This window comes from Phaethon aethereus, assembly GCF_964289735.1.
Source record: "Phaethon aethereus genome assembly, chromosome: Z".
Taxonomy (NCBI): domain Eukaryota; kingdom Metazoa; phylum Chordata; class Aves; order Phaethontiformes; family Phaethontidae; genus Phaethon; species Phaethon aethereus.
The window spans coordinates 77,116,073-77,122,072 of NC_138577.1; the positions used below are offsets into that span (position 1 = coordinate 77,116,073).

General features: G+C 38.0%; 1 protein-coding gene across 1 annotated transcript in view; it reads left to right on the plus strand.

The window, feature by feature from the left end:
• The window catches only part of LOC309415734 (uncharacterized protein), a gene marked incomplete at both ends in the record, with an annotated part of 31,418 nt that overhangs the window by 23,468 nt on the left and 1,950 nt on the right, over positions 1 to 6,000 (plus strand). The gene's annotated exons all lie outside the window — the stretch shown is intronic.

The window sequence follows — 6,000 nt, forward strand, 5'->3', positions numbered from 1 at the left end:
CAAAGTTTGGTTTGAATGTCAATGTGAAAGAGTAAACTGCCAAGTGAAAGGAAGGAGGTCTACTTGTAAGCATAATTGAGGATCCTTCTGGCAGGGACATGCAATGGAGGCAAAAATCTTCAAGCAGTCCCCAGATCGTTGTATCACAGAAGTGCCCCAGACACCTCCAGTTTCCTCAGTGAGACTGGGTAACGTACTGATCAAAAGTGTATTCATGTGTTTCAACATACAGGGATGCTTGTTGAACAGGACTCTAGAACGAGAGTTTTCTTCACATCTTGCTTGCAGTATTTCACCTGTAAATTCTCCTAGATGTTCTGTGAAAAACTCCTTAGCAATTCTACCTCTCCCCCAGCTCCTTTCCCATTCTCTCCTCTCCGTGAACTAACATTAGGGCCTTCAGCAGTTCACAGTAAATTTACAAGTCATTTAGCATGATCTTTGGACAACTTCTCAAATATTAACATGCCTAAAAAAAAAATAAAATTCCCCAATTTCTTAATACCGAGCAGTCATGCTGCAGTTAAGTGTTCCTAAGTTTGATCCAATGATCTTCCCTTAAAATCAAAGGGAAAATCTGAATTCTTTCAGCTAATCCTGTCCTCCAAATGGGATTCTTGTCTTGTAGACATGTCTCTGCTAGGTGTTTAACTTACTTGAATAACTGCAGATTGTTACCAAAAAATCACTGTCTTTCAGAGAATGAACAGTTCTCACATCCCCTTCAAAAAATTTCGATTGCTGTTACTTCAAAGGCAGGCAAGTTGCTTTTTGTCAACAAATTAATTTGGCTGATGAGTCAGGAAAACTTCAAACTTCATGAACCACAAGTAAATCCACACTTCTGTTATCAGTGCAATAAAGTTGCACATGTAAGACTTTATGAGATGTTAATGTAGTAGGATTAAGGTTATGAAAATGTTCTAGACTACCATAAGTAAGGATATAAGTATCTTCCAGGACCTAAAGCATCATAAATATATTGATAATAATTTACAAATAGATTTTTTCAAATCATAGTTTTAAAAAGTTTCATAGACACCTTTGTAATTGTTTACCCTACAAATTTTGCTTTTAATTAGCTTATCCTCAGCAATGCAATTTAATTGCTAATGAGTTTCTTGAATTAATAATGATAAATATTTTATTCTTTTACTGAGAATCATTTTGCATGGAAAGGGTTGACTTAGTCCTACACAAGATTTATCCACAACAGTTGACTAGGATTAGTCTTGCCTTGTCTTCAAGCTTGCAATGAAATCTGAAATAAACAATCAGAACGCTTAATGAAGATCAAGGCATATCCTACTTATTACGGTATGCCAACAAATACCACTGGCTGACACTTGAAGATCTGGCTGTACTCTAAAAACAAGCTACAACTAAGAAATACTGTCAAATCTTTCTCTATACTTCAGACAACAGTAAACTTGCTGTATTACTAGCCAATATTATTAATTCTACAGTCTCTCCTATAATACTATCTGTTTAACATCTGTTGCAGTTGTTGGCTGGGGAAATTCATTACCTTCAACTGTTGAAGTAAAGATCTTTTAAAGTGGATTTTTAGTTAAATGTACCAATTTTTCTGGAATTAAAAAAAACAAAATAACTGAAAATTCTTGGTAAGCATTGTCACTCCAACTAATATTTTCAGTTGTCACAAGAACATAAAGATATCCTGACTGTCTCAAGTATTAGTAACTTGTCCTCAACTGATGTTATGGCTTCCCCCCTACACCATATGTAGATTAAGAACAGGAAAAGCATATAGGATAAATTCTTGGTGCTATTACTTGCTTAGCTTCCAGTTTATATTTCAGTGCCATCCTGGGAAGGATACGGTTTCTCTGTATTTAATAGTCACCAATGGAATTTTTTTCCTTACCTCACCTTGAGATAAGGAAAACACAAAACTCCTAGAGTCCACGACGTCCTGAGAAAAAACCTCTACAAATTGATAACCCACTGCATGAGGAATCATTGCTTTTCATTTTTTCTGAACCTAGTTTCTTTTGTTTTCTTCTGCTCCCATACCAGAAAAGAGATACCCATCTCTCATTGTTTAGCCCTAGCCAGCAACTAAGCCCCACACAACCACTTGCTCACTCCCCCACGGTGGGATGGGGGAAAGAATCAGAAGAGTAAAAGTGAGGAAACTCATGGATTGAGATAAAGACAGTTGAATAGGTAAAGCAAAAGCTGCACACACAAGCAAAGCAAAACCCACTCCCCATGGGCAGGCAGGGGTTCAGCCATCTCCAGGGAAGCAGGGCTGCATCATGGGTAATGGTTTCTTGGGAATAGAAATACCATTACTCTGAACATCCCTCCACTCCTTCCTTCTTCTTCATCCCAGCTTTATATACTGAGCGTGACGTTATATGGTATGGAATACCCCTCTGGCCAGCCTGGGTCAGCTGTCCTGGCTGTGCCCCCTCCCAGCTCCCCGTGCACCCCCAGCCTGCTCGCTGGCAGGGCAGAGCACAGGAAGCCGAACAGTCCTTGACTACTTAGCAACAACTCAATGGCAAGTTGTTTGGCTTGAAACATCCTTGCTACAGTGGCACATGTGCTTCCCAAGGATAGTCTTTCTGTGTGCTAACCTCAGCACTCGCTAAGCCTACCGTTTCTGACACTGTGCAGTCCATGCTTATTCCCAGTAGATCAGACTATTGCTTGATTCCTACACAACTTGTTTACTAAATCACCAGTCAGATTGTTCAGACTTCACAGCTGTTCATTTCTGCCACTTCACAGCTTTACAACAGAAATAGAGATGTCTAATATTAAAGGAAGAAAACTGGTTCTCATCTGCTTGTTCTCCTTTTTTTCCATCCTTCTCCCTCCTTCTTTTTATCTTATCCTGCCTCATTTTGTTTTCTAAAAATCAAAATGAAAAAGTTCCTGACAAAATCACAAAATTATGTGTACTCCCTTCACCCTACTGCAATACAAAGAATATTGCTGTGTCAATGAACTGGGTGGACTGCAGTACCAGACCAAGGGTAAGTGAAGAAAGCTAAGATATAAATGGGTACTAGCTGGAGTATGCTGAGGTAAAGAGGTACTGTAACTAAGGGGACAATGAGATGGGTGTTAGTGGGGTAAATCCTGTAGGGAAAGGAACTAGTCAGGAAGCCTGTGTGATCCACCTGTAATGCTATGAAAAAAAGATTGCATGTCTGTTTCATTATTTTTCACTATTACTTCCCACAATTTTTTTTTTTTTTTTTTTTTGCAAAAAAGGAGTAAAGAGATAGAGATTGACTACATGAGTCTCAAGGAAAGTTCCTGAAAACTACACAAGGGTTACATGAAGCCTGAGGCATCAGAAGGAAGTTGTACAGATTGTGCAGAACATGAAAATAGAACTTCACGGCAAATTGATTTAACCAGTTAACACCCACAGTTAACAGTTGTGGATTTAAATGTCTAAAATAAATGTAAGAATAAAAGCATCAGGCTACACATTTTGGATCTTCTTCCCTTGCTTTGGGTATAGAAGAAAGCAGGGCTGCTCCACACAAATTGAGAAAAACACAGACCATAAGACAGGGATTTTTAGCCAGAATTTTACATACAAAGATCTGCTTTGGTGTGATTAAATTAATAACGTAGTATTATAGAATAGTTTGACTAGGAAGAGACCTTTCAAGGCCATCTAGTCCAACCTCCCTGCAATGAGCAGGGACATCTTCAACTAGGTCAGGTTGCTCAGAGCCTTGTCCAACCTGACCTGGAATGTTGCCAGGGATGGGGCATCTGCCACCTCTCTGGGCAACCTGTGCCATGGTTTCATCACCCTCATTGGGAACAATTTCTTCCTTAGTTCTAGTCTAAATCTGCCCTCTTTTAGTTTAAAACCATTACCCCCGGTTCTATTGACACAGGCCCTGCTAAAAAGCCTGTCCCCATCTTTCTCATAAGCCCCCTTTAAGTACTGGCAGGCTGCAATAAGGTCTCCCCGGACCCTTCCCTTCTCCAGACTGAACAACCCCAACTCTCTCAGTCTGTCCTCACATGAGAGGTGTTCCAGCCCTCTGATCATTTTTCTGGCCTCCTCTGGACCTTCTCCAACAGGTCCAAGTCTATGTAAACAGAACATCTAACTTTCTATTTTTGTTAATTCTGTGTATCACATTTCTTTTTACAGTAATGCAACATTTATTACATTATCAAAGTCTTTTCACATCCTGTATTTTCTCAGTTCTTGAGCTTAAGTGTAAGTATATCTTTTTTTACCTAATTGTTCTTTTCTTTTTTGTTTCTCATCATTATATCATGTGTATTGTTTTCCTCTAGACAGAAACAAATGGTTCTGCCAAAAGAAGATACTGTACAACTTTAACAAACTTTCTGAATGGTGCCCATGATTGATTTTAAACTAATCCAACTTCTTGTGAAGACCGTGTATCTCTTCTAACATCACAGTGTTTGACATCACAACCAGTCAAAAGCACCTCACATATGAGGGATGAACAGTCTCAGAAGTACCACTGACAGCATGCAGAGCCTCAGTGCTTTCCACAAGGATATCAGGACAGAAAAGCATTGTTTCCTATACAGGAAGTCTATTCATGAATAATGTCTATTCCTTCAAAGATCTCAACAGCTGATTTTGCAGCCAGATTTTGTCATCATCTACTTCATATCCCCCCAAAAAAAGTGGGTGTACTCTAACTGGGCTCAGGACTTAAAGCCCAGCTTTTTGTTATGCATCTGCTTCCAGACAAATATAAGCGGATGAGGTTAAAACATGTTTTACTTACGCTTATTGTATTCTTATACACAAAGATGAGTTCCATGAACCTCTATTATTTGATTATCTTTGTCCACTCTGAAGAAAAACACAATAGGAATACTTCCACAGACTTCAATGGAAAATGACCCCAGCTTGTAAATTACTCACACAAAGAGGTACTAACTCAATAATAATTTAATATTAAGTTTTGAAATAAAATCTTTAAAATTCCATCAATATTTTCATTTCTTCCCTTATCACTCCTGCTTTCTCCTCCTAAACTTTTAAAAAGAGCAAAATATTATCAAGATATTTTAACAGTGACCATATCAAAACTGCTACAATAAGTTTTCAGGGCAGCGGGGCTTTTTGAGTTAAAGGTCTAAAATATTTTCAAAAGTATGGTCTAGAGCTCAGTGACATCTCATTACCACCCTACACACACAGGTTACTTAATTATAACAATGTCCATTTGATGTTTAAGCTTTATGTGAAACAAAAAATAATCACAGTGTGAATCATTACAAGTACTAGCAATAAGGGAACCATCCATTAAAAGTCAACTGTACCATCTACCAAAGCCTCTTTAGAGGGAAAATGCTGCTCTTACATTGCTACCTTCACTGCTGGTAAAAACAGAATTCACATTTTTTTTAAAAGTAAACAACTCATGAAAACAATAGTTATTACCAAAATATTTATCTTAGGAAAAAAGGGCTATTTGGGCACAAAACATTTGTCATTTTAAACATTTGACTTTATGACTTTTCTTCAATAAACTGTAAGAAATATTATGTGCTTTGCCTTCCACTGAAAACAGATACATGATCTTTCACTGTAAGGGTTGATAACAATACTACACGGTTGCCTCTGTATGTGGTTGCATTAATTAATTATAGACCTATAGTTACACAGCTTTTTTAGAATAAGTGTTGTAAAAGATTTTGGCCTCGGGTTTGCTGTCTGTCTAGCACACACTGCTCATGAATCAATACAGATTGCAAATGTAAAATACTGATTTATTTGGTTTGCTGCCACTCAGGATCTAATAATGCAGAATGGTCACTTGCGGGTGGCCCACACACTATGGAGATCTAAGATAACAAGGAGGAGCAGGTTGCCCTCAGTTATACCCTGAATAAGCCTGCGAAGTACAGATTTCTTTTCTTGTAAACAAGTCAAACCACAACACTTTTTTTCCAAAATGTTTCTTCCTCCCTTCATCCTTTATTTTAAGAAACAAATAAAAGATTTTT